Source organism: Panulirus ornatus, chromosome 58 (assembly GCF_036320965.1).
Source record: "Panulirus ornatus isolate Po-2019 chromosome 58, ASM3632096v1, whole genome shotgun sequence".
Taxonomy (NCBI): domain Eukaryota; kingdom Metazoa; phylum Arthropoda; class Malacostraca; order Decapoda; family Palinuridae; genus Panulirus; species Panulirus ornatus.
The window spans coordinates 28,281,194-28,296,861 of record NC_092281.1 but is presented as its reverse complement, the minus strand read 5'-3'; positions in this window follow the sequence as shown (position 1 = coordinate 28,296,861).

The following is a 15,668-nucleotide window of genomic DNA, read 5'->3' as shown; positions in this document are numbered from 1 at the left end:
GTTCTTGTCCTCTTACCAACCCCTGACTTTACTCCCAAAACATTCCCAAACCACTCTTCCCCTTTACCCTTGAGCTTCGTTTCACTCAGAGCCAAAACATCCAGGTTCCTTTCCTCAAACATACTACCTATCTCCCCATATCCCTGGGGATAGGGGAGAAAGAATACTTCCCAGGTATTCCTTGCGTGCCGTAGAATTCTAGGCGGCTAAAAGGGGAGGGAGCGGGTGGCTGGAAATCCTCCCCTCTCGGTTTTTTTTTTTTCTTTTTAATTTTCCCAAAGAAGTAACAGAAGGGGGCCAGGTGAGGATATTCCCTCAAAGACCCAGTCCTCTGTTCTTAACGCTACCTTGCTAATGCGGGAAATGGCGAATAGTATGAAAGAAAGAATGTGAGTGTGTGTGTGAGGGGATGGACCATTCTTCGTCTGGTTCCTGGCGCTACTTCGCTGATGCGGAAAAGAGCGATTAAGTATGATAAATAAATAATACATAGTTAGCTTTCTTTGTCTTTGATAATATAATAAGAGTACCATAATCTTTCTTAATGCAGTTTGGTTGTATGTTGAGAAGCTTCGCCTCTTGAGTGAATGTGAACGTTATGGTATTCTCTCTACCTGTAACTGTGTCACAGATTTTTCTCTTTCACTTGATGTTCACACGTTCGACGAACGCTTTTCTCTGGATCAAACACACGCTGTCTACATGCCTGCCGTAAATTCCACTTGACAAAAAAGGTTCCTACGGCCGCTTGTGAAGCTCCTATAGTTTCTGGTCTTCTTTGAAGTCCACACAGCACCACAGCATAGTTACCCAAGTGGTCGAAGGAGAGAGAGAGGGGAGGATGGGAGGAGAGGAAAGAGAGTGAAGATGAGAGGGAGGAAAGGCCAAGGTTAGATAGAGGGAGAGAGGGGTACAAGGACGAAGCGTTGGCAAATAACCAGCAACTTCTCTGGACAAAAGGTCGCCGGCGCTTAAAGGTGAATTCGAGCTACAGGGAAAATGTTGTGCTCCGTCAAGGTAAATGGAAGACTCAGGAGGAAAGGTTAAGAGGTAGCCGTAGGATATGACAACACACGTGTAGCCAGACAGACCGCGGAGCTGGACACGTGATATACCTACCATAGCCAAGGTACAGACAACATGAAGTAATACATCACTCAACACATTACTGCAGTCTTCAAAAGGAAAGCGTACCCTCTGCTCAACGCGGTTCTGCTTCGTTATGTAGAGATGGAAATTGATAGCAATATATCGAATGTCTTCGTTTATGAGAGAGATAAAAAAGAAAAATCTTAACGTGTAAGCGATATACAAGCGTAAGAATATCTGTTAACCTATAACTCTATGGTGTGTGCACGCGAGGAGTTGCCGTGAACGCGTCTCCACCATCAAAACACCAGCCCAGGTGGCTGGAAAGATAAGTTCAGAAGGCTAGGCAGGCCGTACCCACAGTCCAGAAGGCTAGGCAGGACATAAAGCCAGCCCAGAAGGCTTTGAAGACCCAGAAAGCGACAGACCCGGATACTCGTGAGTTCAGTAATGACTCCAGTAGAGGGAGCGTAGCTAGGATGAACATCGGTCACCACACCATCAAGGAAAAGAACAGTTGGGTGGAGTGGCTAGAGGTGCCATATGAAGACCAAGTTTGCATCAAGAGGAAAACCTCATCCACACAGGATGAATATAAAGTCAACATTACCTTCCCGGAAAATGACATTATATAGTCATAAGGGAGGTCCTGAGGGGGTTGCTCGGACCTGTCGAGAAATAAGTCGTTTGGTCGACCGAACTCAACTTGCAGATGTCGGCCTTTTCTTGGTAGCGTCGATGGTCAAGTATCTGGGATATGGCCAACGGGCCACGTCTTGAGTTTGTTGACTGCTGACCCGAACATTCACGAATAAACATTAAGGCAGGCTTGCAGTAACGATGACCAGATGAGAAAGAAGTGCCGTGTAAACAGCTTTGTGCATCACAAAACGGAAGAGTTTAGAGAAATTGACATTGTACCCCCCAAGGGAAAGATGTGAACAAGGCCAGGTTAGATATATCCCGGCTCATTTACCGTAAATTAAATCGTCCCTCCAGCGTCCACGAATACAGACGCTCACGAACAACCGAACACTGACGACGAGGCAGACCCAGATGATGCATCCTCTACCACATCTTGAGGGATGCTGCCACCCATGACACCATCTCCCGAGTGCTGCTCAACAGGCCCAAGGCATTAGCTCAGTCCCCCCCGTGATCGACATAACAGTTCGAGAATGGATGAGAGCGGATGCAACCTTTCCTCGTCTTGTCCTAGCGTTATCTTGCTAACGCGGGAAACGGCGATCAAGTATGGAGGGAAGGGGAATGTCGCAACCTCCTAAATGCTTCAGAAGAGAACGGCAACTTCTTCCAAGAAGCTCCTATGCAATGAGAAACTCATTGTTATATGTGGAAAGAAAAAAAATACCAGTTTTTTACATTTACAGAAAAATACGAAATGTTTATTCTAGGTAAAAAAACAAAAACATGCAGTTCAAAGTCATATGGTTTGATTTTTCTTTCATAGTAACACATGTGGGGGATAACTCGTGAGGCAAAAGTATCCTCGTACAGATAGGTCGGACATGGACAGAATAAAGGCTCATTCCACAGTTCCTGTTCAGTACGACATGGGAACAACAATCCATATCAGATACCTAAAGTTCCTAGCCAGTCTCTACTAAAACTTGGCCTGTGTTGTCTCGGTCCTCCACTGAGTACAACGGTAAGAGCCTTGAGTACTTCAGTACGACCCTTTGGTATGTTCGTCTGGCATTTGACCTGGCATAAGGGTCAAGTGAAAAGAGAGGCGTTGTGACCAGAGGTCGGACCGCGCGCCGCATTGAAATGAAAAGGTTAAGGGTGTCAGTCGGCTTCCATTTGGCTTGCGGCTAGGCATCTGGATGAAACTGTTGTACGGTAGTTGTAAGTTCCCCTTTATACATGACTTGCTCATATAACACATACAAAATATGTGAAGTATTTTTTAGGATAGAGGGTAGATTTCCCCGATTTTATGGTGTTTTTGAGAATCTTATGATTATACTCGCCCTCACCAATCTTCATTAGCGCTTTTAAGTCAAGCGGATTACGTTATTTTGTGACAGTTCCGAAATTAAAGTGTTGGTCATGTATCACTGAAGACAATAGACATGTCCTGATTCGCAAGATGATTGAAAATATAGTGACTTGACTGTAAAGGACTGAAAACGAAATGATTTCGAGTCCTCTGACTAAATAACAAGCAGAATAGGTCTAATATAAAACGGGAACCACTATTTCCTGGGAAGTTCATATTGTTGGTGAGTGCGAACTCTTGAAACATTGAGTACAAAGGACATTCGATGTACGTGAATGATCTTTGTTGAGGTGCTCTGCTGTGTGATGAAAAAAAAAAAATTTACTTGATTTCTTCCGCGGAAGCCTATCCTGTTGTAGTTAAGCTGTAGCGTCGAGCAGCCGCTGCGAGAGTCGCGGTAGTGTGAGCTGGCAGTTTATTGTGGTGTAAATGACTACGTGATGGCACGGAATACTCAGCAGATGGGGTTCCCACAAGCGTAAAGCTCTTCAGGTCACAAACAGGTTATTACAAATGGGAATGTACACACACACACACACACACACACACACACACACACACACACAAACAAAGGTGGGACAAGAATAAAGGCATGATTTACAGAGAAGGGCTAGAGGTCTTAAATGTGCTCATCGCGGAAGAGAGAAGAGCAAGAGGTTCTGTCACAACCGTTTAGATTTTAAGCCAGATAGGTGGAGTCAACAGTGAACAATTCTTCGAAAGATACAACAAGGACATAACAACCTGAGGTCATAACATGAACTTAAAAAGATGTACATGATTACTTTTAATTGCCATGATAGTGGTGGATGAAAGAAAAAAATGCACTGAATTATCAACCAATAATTTAGAATCAGTATCTTTTTTTTTTTTTTTGACTAAAATCACCTTCCAGAATAGGCAGTGAAATCTACAGTACTCATGGAAATGTACAGCTGATAACTTTAAAGCCATCTTCCTCTGTACGATTTTTTTTTCATTATCGTCTTAGCAGTCACCCTAACATATATGAGGTAGAACCTTCCATTTGTGAAGACCCATGTAGAGGTGAGCAACAGTCCCAGTCAATTAGTTCACCGGTTCCGTGACAAATAATTGTGCTGTGATTCTTTTTACATTTACATTTGATCAACTCAAGTAACGTATGTGGTGTAGACCCGTGGCTCCCAGCTGTAGCTGTCAACTATAGGAGCTACACACTTCCTTGTATGACAGAAAAAGTGTCTCTTTCCACGCATAAACTTGTCAGTGCTTCTCCTGAGCTACTTGGGCAATCTGAGCCGACAAATATTGTTCCTTTCATCAGTCGTGTGCATGAGTAGCAGGTGTGGCCCGGGCCCCTGTTCTTATGGCTGTCCGTTCTCTGGGTCATTCACATCATTAGCCTCGCCACCCGTAGTATCCACACTGAAGACGTGTGTTGTAACAATATTGATTCATTTTAGTTGTGTTTACGCAAAGCTATGTTGTTTTGTTTTAATGATGAGTTTGGCCACAAGAGGCGCTTTATATTGTTGTTGTTGAATTGGAGCGAGAATACAAGATGTAGAGGATTGTCTTCTTTGATTCATCACGCTTGTTTATCATGAGCAGACAAAAGGCACAGCTATTGTAACATGTTGGCAGCGGGACGTACGCACGCACACCAGCGACGACTATAGAGGTGTACGTGAGCTGTTCTGATGTTACATCGAGATTCAAGTGGAAGACTCCCCGTCTGGGTCGGCAGTGGTGGCTTGATTGTCTACAACCTGCTGGCCTTCTGTTACTCTGGCATCATCGTCTGTTGCGGACAGTCAACATGAGTTCCAGGGACAGTGTTTATGAAGAAAAGGAAGTGCCTAGGGACGTCCGGAAAAGTGGCGGTGCACCATGATCGTGTGGGTGGTTATGTGCACACCACGTCATCATAGAATTTTACCACGGTGAGAATACCCAGAGTTTATGTTTCTCCACCTGTAGCCTTAGATTAACGATCCTCCAGTGTGGCTGAGGATTGGTATTTGTGGAGTCAACTCTTCAGGAGTTATCTGGAACTGTCAGGGATGTACTAGAGATCTGACTTGTTTAAACTTTTTGAAAGTTATATAGGCATTGATGGGCTTTGCATTGTGAATAGCTTACGATTCTCTACAAATGAAAGTAGACATGTACTAAATGACGTCACCAACATATTTGAAAAGGTAGTAGTTGGTGGACAGAGAGAAGTTTTTCAGAGGTTGCAGTTTAATAGACGTGAGCAAGGGTTAGAAGAAAGTATGGAGCAGTATATGGCTGCTGTTAATAGTATGGCAAAATCCTGTGGGTTTTGTGACTGTATGTATGCATGATAAGTTGCTAATGGACCGGTTAATAATTGGTATTAGAGATGATAAGACAAGGGAAAAACTCATCTCAACAGAGGTTAGACCTACGGTCTGCCATACACATTTGTACAGCCGTGGAGGTGGCAAGTACTAGATAAAACTGTTGACAGAAATTGAGACGGTAGTACATAGTGTTAATGTAGGCAAGAACTTTAACTACAAGATGCAGTAAGAGTGTAGGAAATAATGCTAGGAAGGCACACCAATGGCTTGATCAAAAGTATACATTTAACAAGTTTAGTGAGAAAGATACGAAGCCATCTAGCCACAGATCTACTGCTACGACAGTTAGTTTGCCAAATTTGTTATAAGGCTCAAGAGTTGATCAAGGAAAAATGTCCCGCCTGGGGGACGAGTTTGTCATAGTTGTGGTTTGAGAAACCATTTCAGTGCCTCATGTGTCTCTACAGCAAGAGTTTATACCGTGTACGAGGACAGAGATAAAGTCTCCTGTAAGTGATACAGAACTAGTCAGTTGTGTTGAAACCGTTCATTTTCTGCCACACAATCAAAAAGGTATCTAATGTAAGATGTTGATCAATGGTGAATCAGTAAAAATGCAAATTGATTGTGGTGCTACTGCTAGTGTGTTACCTGTGTTGAAGGAGAAGGTTACCCTACAAATGTGGGACAGCTCTACAAAGAAGCTGGGCAGCTTCGTTGTAAGGACAATGAATTCCAGGACGGGGCTGGAATATGATGTTCGATATGTTATTGTTGATGATGAAACCAACCTTATGCCGTTACTTAGTGTCAGGTTAGCAGTAAAGATGGAATTGATAATCATCAATTATGATAATTTTGAGAGCATTAATGTAGTAAAACAGCATATTGATTTCTGTACGAATTTTCTACAGTGTTTGATGTAAATCTGGGATCATTGCCTGGTGGCCCTCTGCATTTGAAAATATCTGGTGATAGAATAGACTTAGGCAAGAGACATAAAGGGACAACACATTGCAGACTCTGAAATGTGGTATTCAAGATGGTTGGCCCGATAAGAAATCTCAGCTGCCTGGAGTTGTCACACTATATTTTGATATGACGGATGATTCGTCTGATGAAGATGGTCTTATCTTTAGGGGTGAGAGACTTGTCATACCAATTCAGTTACGGCCCGAGGTAAAGAAGGACATTCAGGTTGGTCACGTGGGTATGAAGGGTGTTTGCGCAGAGCCAGGAAGAGTGTGTACTGGCCTAACATGAATGCTGAAATAAGATCCTTGGTGCAATGTTGTGAGGCGTGTAGGTCTTACGAAATATCCCCTCCAAATGAAACCCTAATGAGTCATGAGCTTCCTACAGACCTTGGGAAAAGATTGGCATTGACGTGTTTGAACCAAATGCCAAGTGTCACCTTATAACTGTATGTTGTTTTTGTTACTTTTGGGAGATTGATAGACTGTAGGACACTACTGCTTAATCTGTTGGTACTAATATCAAGGCACACTGTGCTAGAAATACTATTCATGATGAAATGATAAGTGATAATGGTTCTCAAATGATCTCAGAAACAATGTCAAAGTTCATCAGCAGTTGGGGTTCAGCCATAAAACCATCTTGCCTTACAACAGCAAGGCAAATGGCCAGGTTGAGTCTGCTGTCAAAAGTGCTAAGAATATGTTAAGAAAGACTGAACATAATGATGAAGACCAGTACCTAGCTCTCCTGAACGTGAGGAACACGCCCACGTAGGGCACCACCATAAGTCCTGTTCAAAGAATGTGTAGGAGAACAAAAACTTATGTACCTGTTGTAAAAAATTTATTGGAGCCAGACAGTAAAGTTGGAGAGAATGAGGTAGATAAACTAAATATATAGAGAATAAACAGGCATCTTATGACAATGTTAAAGTCAAGACCTTCCTAAATTATGTGAAGCTGATACTGTCTGTAATTCTGACTCCAATATCATTTATGTTTGGAGTTAAGAGATGGAAGAAGGGAACTGTAACTAAACAGTTAGATGCCAGGTCATATGAGGTAGAAACGGAGGATGGTGGAATACTACGTAGGTAGGAATAGGTGTCACATGAGGTTCATACGAGTCTCCAGAAAGAATAATGCGTGGTGACCCTCTCACAGATATAGCTGACCAAGTAGCAGGTGGGGATAAGGCCAGCGGTGATTATGTCTGTAGGTGTAAATATTTTGTCATTGATCCTAGTATATTTTATGTATGTATGTACAGTTTGCAAAGCTATGTTGTTTTGTTTTAATGCTGTGTTTGGCCACAAGAGGCGCTTTATGTTGTTAGATTGGAGCGAGAATACAAGATGTAGAGGATTGACTTGTTGATTTCATCCGGCCTGGTTATCATGAGCGGACAAAAGGCACAGCCGTTGTAACATATGTAACCGCTCATTGTGTTCACTGAAATGAAGTTGCCGTATGTCATCATATTTCCTGTTCTGGATAGGGTTTTGTTTGTTTTAGTGTGGAGGGTGTTTTCAGTATCGTTTAGGCAGTGCATACCACAGGTGTCTGCTCCTAATTACATAGTTTTTGGAAATGTCTATCATTAGTATTGTTTCTATACCTTGGAGATATTTTGAAATTTGGAGGTTTCACCAAATATTTACAGAGGGGGATTGGCACACACCTTCAGCCAAAATGTTTATAATTCAGGATTAGACTTGAGGTTTGATAGATGAACTATCCTACGAATTTTCACATTCATATATACTTCAGAATATTTCATATCTCATTTGCGCATTGATCTACACACAATCTAGAATCAGACTAATGAAACTTCATTAAATAGTACCTGATTCCTTAGAAAATGAACCTTCTTCAAGTTGATACAGCATTTTTCTCTTCGTGGTCTTAATTTTTTGATCGATAAACGTCTGATTTTATGTCTGATCTACAATTGAGCATATTTTCTGGTAGCCTTAAAATTTTCAGAGCTTTTGATTTGGAGTAACATGGGTTGAAATACTACAGAAAAATTCTATATTTTATTCATCTATTTTTTTTTTACGTTAGAGGCTCCATTTACTGACAAAAGTCCACATCAAAATCGGGCCTTAAGTGAAATACAGAGAGGTTAATGAAAGGGAAGAAGAGACAAGGGAAAGTATTTACGAATTTTGGAGGAAATGAGAAACCTGTATCTCAAAATGTGCTGGATCATAGGTGTTGGGAAAGGCAGAGGGTAGAGAGTTCCAAAGCTTCGGGATGTAGGGAAACAGTTATCAAAACGGCCCACCTTTGAGTTGCCGGTGGCTACACAATAATCATATGACTCAGTAACTTGCCGAGAATTGCGTGGTCTAGCTCGTGTGTGTGTGTGTGGGGGGGGGGGGGGGGACAAACAACTCGTTATAGGGTCCAAAACCAAAGAAAACCAACATTACGGCGTAGGGCAAATGGGTCAAGTTTTGAAGTCATCCTGGGACATTTGATAAGTCGGACTGCTTTCGACGCATTTCTGTTACGTAAGGATGTAGAGCTAGAACCGCCCAGATGTGAGAGCAGTACTCCATACAAAGACGAATCAGTCCTTTGTATAGATGGAGCAAATGTTCAGATGAAAAGACATTTCGACACGTAAACAGAACGCAGTTTCTTGGCGGCAGACTTGGATATTTCCTTAATGTTGGGTTTCCCAGATATCGTGATTTATGTAAACGATTTCGTTTCGTCACATCCCGTGAGAAGTTGATCTATAACGTCATATGACACCTTGTCTTCTCAAGTTATTAAATCAACGTAAATGTGACCACAGCTGATCCCCTGCACTGCGAATATGTTGCATGACATTTCATGTAGTGCTTGTGAAATACATTGCGTGTTTCTGTCTGTAAAGGAAACGCCATTCACACAAAGGCGTTGTGGTTACGATGTGGAAAACACTTGTAATAGTGATTTGAGCTACGTTACCCTTTACAAACTAGAGGGCGTTGTTCTACTGCAGAAAACGTTACTTCTCATGGCTTCTAGCAGCGGATTCTCTCTCTCTCTCTCTCTCTCTCTCTCTCTCTCTCTCTCTCTCTCTCTCTCTCTCTCTCTCTCTCTCTCTCTCTCTCACACACTTTATGGGTGGGAAGTGCGCCAATTGAAGCATAACTAGGGATTTGAGGAGACAGAGGTATGGATAAGTATGGGGAAGAACTGGTCGAGTTGTGTACTGAAAGATGAACGCTGATTGCAAATACTTGAATTGAAGAAACAAGTTGCGCATATGAATACACATGGGTGAGTAGGGTTGGTGGTCAACGAACATTACTGGATTATGTGGTAAATGACAGGCTTATAAAGGAGATGTCAAATGTGAAGGTGCTGAGAATAGGGTAGACATGATCTCCGTTCATTTCTTGGTGGAAGGGCAAGTTTGGAAGTTGGTGATGGTTTTTAGAAGAGAGGTGGTAAGAAACGGGCGAAATAGTGAAATAAAGCTAGCTTTTAAAAGTAACCAGCATACAGAGATATCGAGAAAGGTTGACTGAAGACAGACATAGGGTAAGTGTGAGTGAAACCAGGGGAATGACAGAGTAGATATTGAGGCAAGATCAAATATATGGATGAAATATGTGGCATGTGAATGATGGGATGTGAGCTTATGAGTAAGGGTAGTGAGTGGTAACATAAGGAAGTGAATCGCTGGTGAACGGGAAAACGGTGATTTATGGACGGTATTTGCAGAATGTGAGTGATTAGGATTACAAGAAAACGACGGAAGGTCAAGAGAAGGTTAGTGGTACAAGAGTTTAAAAAAGAGGGCGTATGAGAGTTTAAGCGATGGTATATCAATGGACTACCGGAAAGTTACGAAAATAATTTGGAGAGGTGAAAAGAATGAGAAGATGAGAGTAAATAAGAGTAACAATGAGCGGAGCGGATGGGGAAGTAGTAACATGCAAAGATGATGTGATAATGACATTGAGGAAGTATTATGGAGGACTGTTGAATGTGTTAGATGATAGAGAGGTGGATGTGGTTTGTTTGGGACGAGGAAACACGTGAAATGCGAGATTAATGATGAGTGGTGGTGAGAGGAGAGGAGGCTCAATACGGAAAGTTGACATGCTAAAGAAATTAAGTGAAAATATTGTTTATGGCTTAGTCAGGCTACTTGGCGTTTGTATGGTCCAGGTGAGGTACCTCATAGCTGTGGGAATGCTTTTATAAAGGCAACGGCGAGAAAAATTAATGTACGAGCTACAGAGGCATGTGTATACAATATATCTGGTAAGGAGTGAGGAGAGTAGTGTTTGAGTGGACGGTGGCAAACACAGAGCATCAGACTGGGGAGAAACAACATAGCTTCAGGCAAGGTAAAGCGTTGGTTGGTTGGTTGGTTGGTTGGGCTTTAGGCCTGTCAACTGCCAGGGTCATTAAGGGCGTCAACGTAAGTTACATCCACCAACCGAAAAATATTTAACACCTCCTTCAGCCGTTGAAGATAATTGTAAGACCACATACACTCTCACTATGCATGTGGCCCATGGTAGAGCGTGGGCGGACCAGGTGTTTGCTCTGAAGTGAGAAATTTTTGGAGAGAGTGAATTTTATGTGGCATCTATGAGTCTGGAGAAAGGATATCATTGAGTTACCAGAGAAACCATGTGAGCGATGCTTCAGCTTTTGTTCTATTAGAATTTCGTACAGTCCTTGGGCTTCCGGGAACCCAGGTATGAAAAAAACAGTGGCTGTCAGGAAGTTGTTTGCTATTCAGAACTGTTATCATTGATACCACAGACGGTGCAGCAGTACCACACTCCCAGAGTTAGCGGTACAGAAATAATTGACCGAGCGTGTGTGTGGTAGTGCATTCTTGTTTGTGGTGAAAAATGATGTGCTTGCTGATCCCTGGGATTTTATCATGGCAACATAAATAAACAACCGGGCGTCAGTTAAATGTCAGGCTTTGTTGTCTGTGCCACACGCATTTTCCGGATCCAGTCTTATTACAGTGAAACGATAAGTGTATATTGGGTTAATATTATGCTTGAAACCTGCACTTGGGCCTGTCATGTACAATAGGATTATTATTATTATTATTATTATTTTACTATCATTATTATTATCATTATTATTATCATTATTATTACCATTATTGTTGTTGTTGTTGTTGTTGTTATTATTGTCAGTATTAAAGGAAGATAGTAAAACCTGGACATGAACGCTGCGGTTGTTTACGATAAGCTACGTTCCACATGTCTGTCATGCACGCTGTCATGTAAACGAGCCGTGCAAGGCCGACTCGTGATATTTAGGTTATGGGAGACGTAGATACATTTCCTGCTCTTAAATGTAGTAATTTTTAGTCAGTTTTCTAGTGAGGAAAGGTGTGAGGTACGAGAGAAGCGGGAGCGTCACTGGTGGCCAGCGTTAAAGAGACACACCTCCCGGGCTGGCCATGTTTACTGTTACAATCGCTAACAGCGGCTGACTTACACATTCACATTCACTTCCACAGGCATTACATTCTGTACTTACAATGGTGTATTAGAGAGCCAGGATATGTAAGTACCATTCAGTCGTGTTGTGAAATCAGTTAGACTCTACTTAAGTATTTGCATCGTTTAGTTTCACCGTATATGATGGACGCGTGTCTCATTATCCGTCTCGCGGAAGACCTCAAGATGGTACAGCTTTAAACGAGGATGAGGAAATAAATGACAGACGTCATAAGAAGGTAAATAATTCAGAAGCACCAATAAGAAAGATCTGATAATTCAATCGAGGGGGAAGAATAGAAGAAACATAGAAAACTTAGTTTTCCAAACAAAATGTGTAGAGGCGTCACCAACATGTCAAGAGTGTAGTACAGCCTCCCTGGTAGCTCCACCTGTTCCAGCATTGCCTGAAAAATTAAATCTTACGAGTTAGTTCAGACAAAGAAATGTTCCATTGGAGAACCTTATCTTCAGGAGGAAGAGAATTACCAGGTGTCGTATTGAACAGCATTTTTTCCCCCAAAGGTTTCGACATATATCATGACATTATCAGCGCCTAAAACAGAGAAATGGGTAAAAGATATGATAATAATTGTTCAATAAACGCTAAAAACTGTCTCGAAAACAATACAGACGAGGAAACATTACGCCCAAACTTTTGTTTAAAGACACCACAAACATTGTTTTTCTTCTTTAGATTTGGTTTGAGTGTTCTGTAAAGTAACACCTTAAGGATATTAGTCACTTTAGAATAACCTGAGAATATTAGTCCGAAGACTCAAACTCTAGTTAAACAACAAGTTTTCGGTGACTATGTTGAGGTGTGATGTTACCTCGAGCGTCTGTGAACCTCGTTGCTGTAACCGTCTGGCCGTCTTGCCCACGCCACTCTGCGTGGGTTGGTGAATCAAGTAATGAATTTGTTTGGCCTTTTAGTAAGAAGGACTTCGCTTCTCTACCAAGGAGCTTATCAGATTTTTACCCGCAAATACTTCAGAATTATTTAGACTGGCACGCCGGAGATTTGCCTCAGAACCCGGGGATCTGTGCCGCAACACGAGCTGCTTCAGTCGATGCATCTCGTCCCCAACCATCGCAAAATGAATATCGGTAGACCCACTCGTGAATGGTTTAAGAGAGCTGGAATTTCAGCTTGCCATAATGACGCCCTCATGTACTGCTGTGGGGACGAGATTATCTTTTTTGTAAGTGTCTGTCTGTGAGGAGTGACTCTGCCTCTGCCCACACCCCACCCCCATTGATGGCTCAGATTATTACTGCAGTATTTTTTACCGGGGAAACATCGATCATAAACTCGAGGCAGCTGTGTATTGCGGTGGGAGATGCGTGTTGAAAACTTGCCATATTTGCAGACCCGTGTGGAGCAGTCAGTGAGGGAAGGGGGGAAGCCAAGTTTAATACTTTATTAAAGGAGAAACACTCATGTGATACACCAGGGCTTCCCTGCTGGTCCCCATCATGTCGGCCGTGTGCTGCGTCGAAAATAATTTATGAAGAAAATATAATCTCGTCGCCTTGCACAATGCAAGGAGAGTGGATGAGTCTCTTACTATATTAAAAAAAAAAAAAATCTGAACACCCCATTTTTATCTACGTCATCATCATCATCCCCCCCCCCCCCATGCAAACATCTGCTCACGCAGTACACCAGAATCATCAGGTACCAGTTTTTAGGTCAGTAGTTCACTTGCTGATGCAACCACGAACTACACACACACACACACACACACACACACACTACCTGTTCTTTTCTTCATCACAAGTCAAGATGCATTTTTATATATGTATATATTCAAGATAGACCATGTGATTCATGTTTCCTGTAAAAGCTCCTTCGTGATGGGAAAACCGGAACTAAATCATTTTTCCTACGTAGTGGTGTACACACCGTACATTTTATATACGAGAAATTCAGTCATGGAATGATGATATATCAAGGTCAAACCAGTGCACAGTAATGTAGTCGTAAGTGAAAGAAGTACCGATTGAATGCCATACAACGATAAATATGCTGAAGAAACTGATTATAGCCTCGTCTCATACACTCTTTGCTTGGTCTTGTATTTTCACCACACGACCACTCCGTCAAAGGAGACTTGTGAGTCAGCCACATTCACTCGTGGATAAAGGAGCTAACAGGCTTTTGGTTGGAGCTTTTGCGGTTCTCACATATTGTATATCAAGAAGTCAACAGATGTTCTGAAACAGCACATAAGATATTTATTCACATCACAAGAAATGTAACCAATGGATATATCATATGCACAGTGCAACTAAAACTACATAATTTGCAGTATTTTCTTATTGCATTTTTTCCAAAACAACGCAGAAGTGCTCCTGTGATGTCCCTGGCTTTATCCTCAAGCCTACGCAGCTTAATTGGTAATCCACCCCAGGCTCCATTCCTGCCGTGTTTTCAACTGTAAAGGAGTAACTTTACGAATCTGGAACTTCCTGCAAATTTACACAAGTTTAACAGTCATAGATTTTTCCAAAATGAAAAGTTGAAGCTTGACCAATAAATGCAGACAGCATACAGTGATTCATAAAGTGTGATATTACAGAAGTTTCGAGCGATTGTACAAACAAGTCATCCGCTCCATCCCAAACTACGCCTCACCTGCCTGCTTATCCACCTTATCAAAAGCAAACATATCTGCAGACCACACAAAACAGGGCACTCAACAACAACACCAAAAAGATTTCCGACTGCTTAGCAAACAAATATTTAACACCTGTCCAACGAAGCAGACCAGGGAATCAATAAAAAAAAAACTGACCAAATCGTATTAAACTCCGAACCAATCAATTTAAAACGGTAATAATTCGCAAGTACAGCTCATGTGCTGAATTTCACAGGAAATTCAGCGAACGTTGCAGTTCAAGAGATGCATTCCTCACTCCGTACGACGGTGCACAGTGTTGTTCCTTATAATGGTGCAATCCTCTGTCCACCTACACAAGGCGAGGGACGGTAACAGAAACATATGAATTTGCAATATGGCTCCGTCTTTGAACTTACAACTGGAGTCAATGAAGTTAGTAGTTTCACAACCTTTGTTGAATCAAATCTAATCTAAACTAGCAGGTTTCTCATATCAATTACTCATTTGATACTCTAACATTGGGGTGAATATATGAATTCACATGCATATATTTAATTTTGTTTCTGATCTGTAGTTAACCCAACTCATGCTAGATTTTCATAAAATAATTTGAGATTATATCATTAAATTTTCACCTGTCTCAAAAATAATCTCAAGTTTATTCATATGTGTGGTCGCATCTGTTCTGGATTGTTAGATTTTAATAACAAATGGCGGAGGTACTTACCAACCTGTATATTTCTTCTTGCATGAACTAAACTTTCACTACCATGCACATACACATACTGGTCTCTGGTCACTGGCTCTTCTAAGGCATTTCCGATTTTGGACATCCTATGTCCATACTCGTTTTGTCAATTCTTCAGCTTTGTTTATGTAGTCTCTTGACTCCTTTTCATTTCAGCTGTGATTACTCATGTTTGATTTTCATCAGAGTTGGTGAATTTTGTGTGAATTTCAAACATGGAATGAAATGGTGCATTGATATGTTTATTTGCAGCTTACGTATAACATACGATGGTTTCGGCGGTCTTCATCCCCCACAGATCAAGGCTTAAGCCAATGTGTTATAAAGTATTGCTGTACTCAGAGTTGGGGAGGCGGGCCGTTGGCTCATGTTGTCACCACAGTATGGTAGTGTGTGACGGATAGTTCTGTCT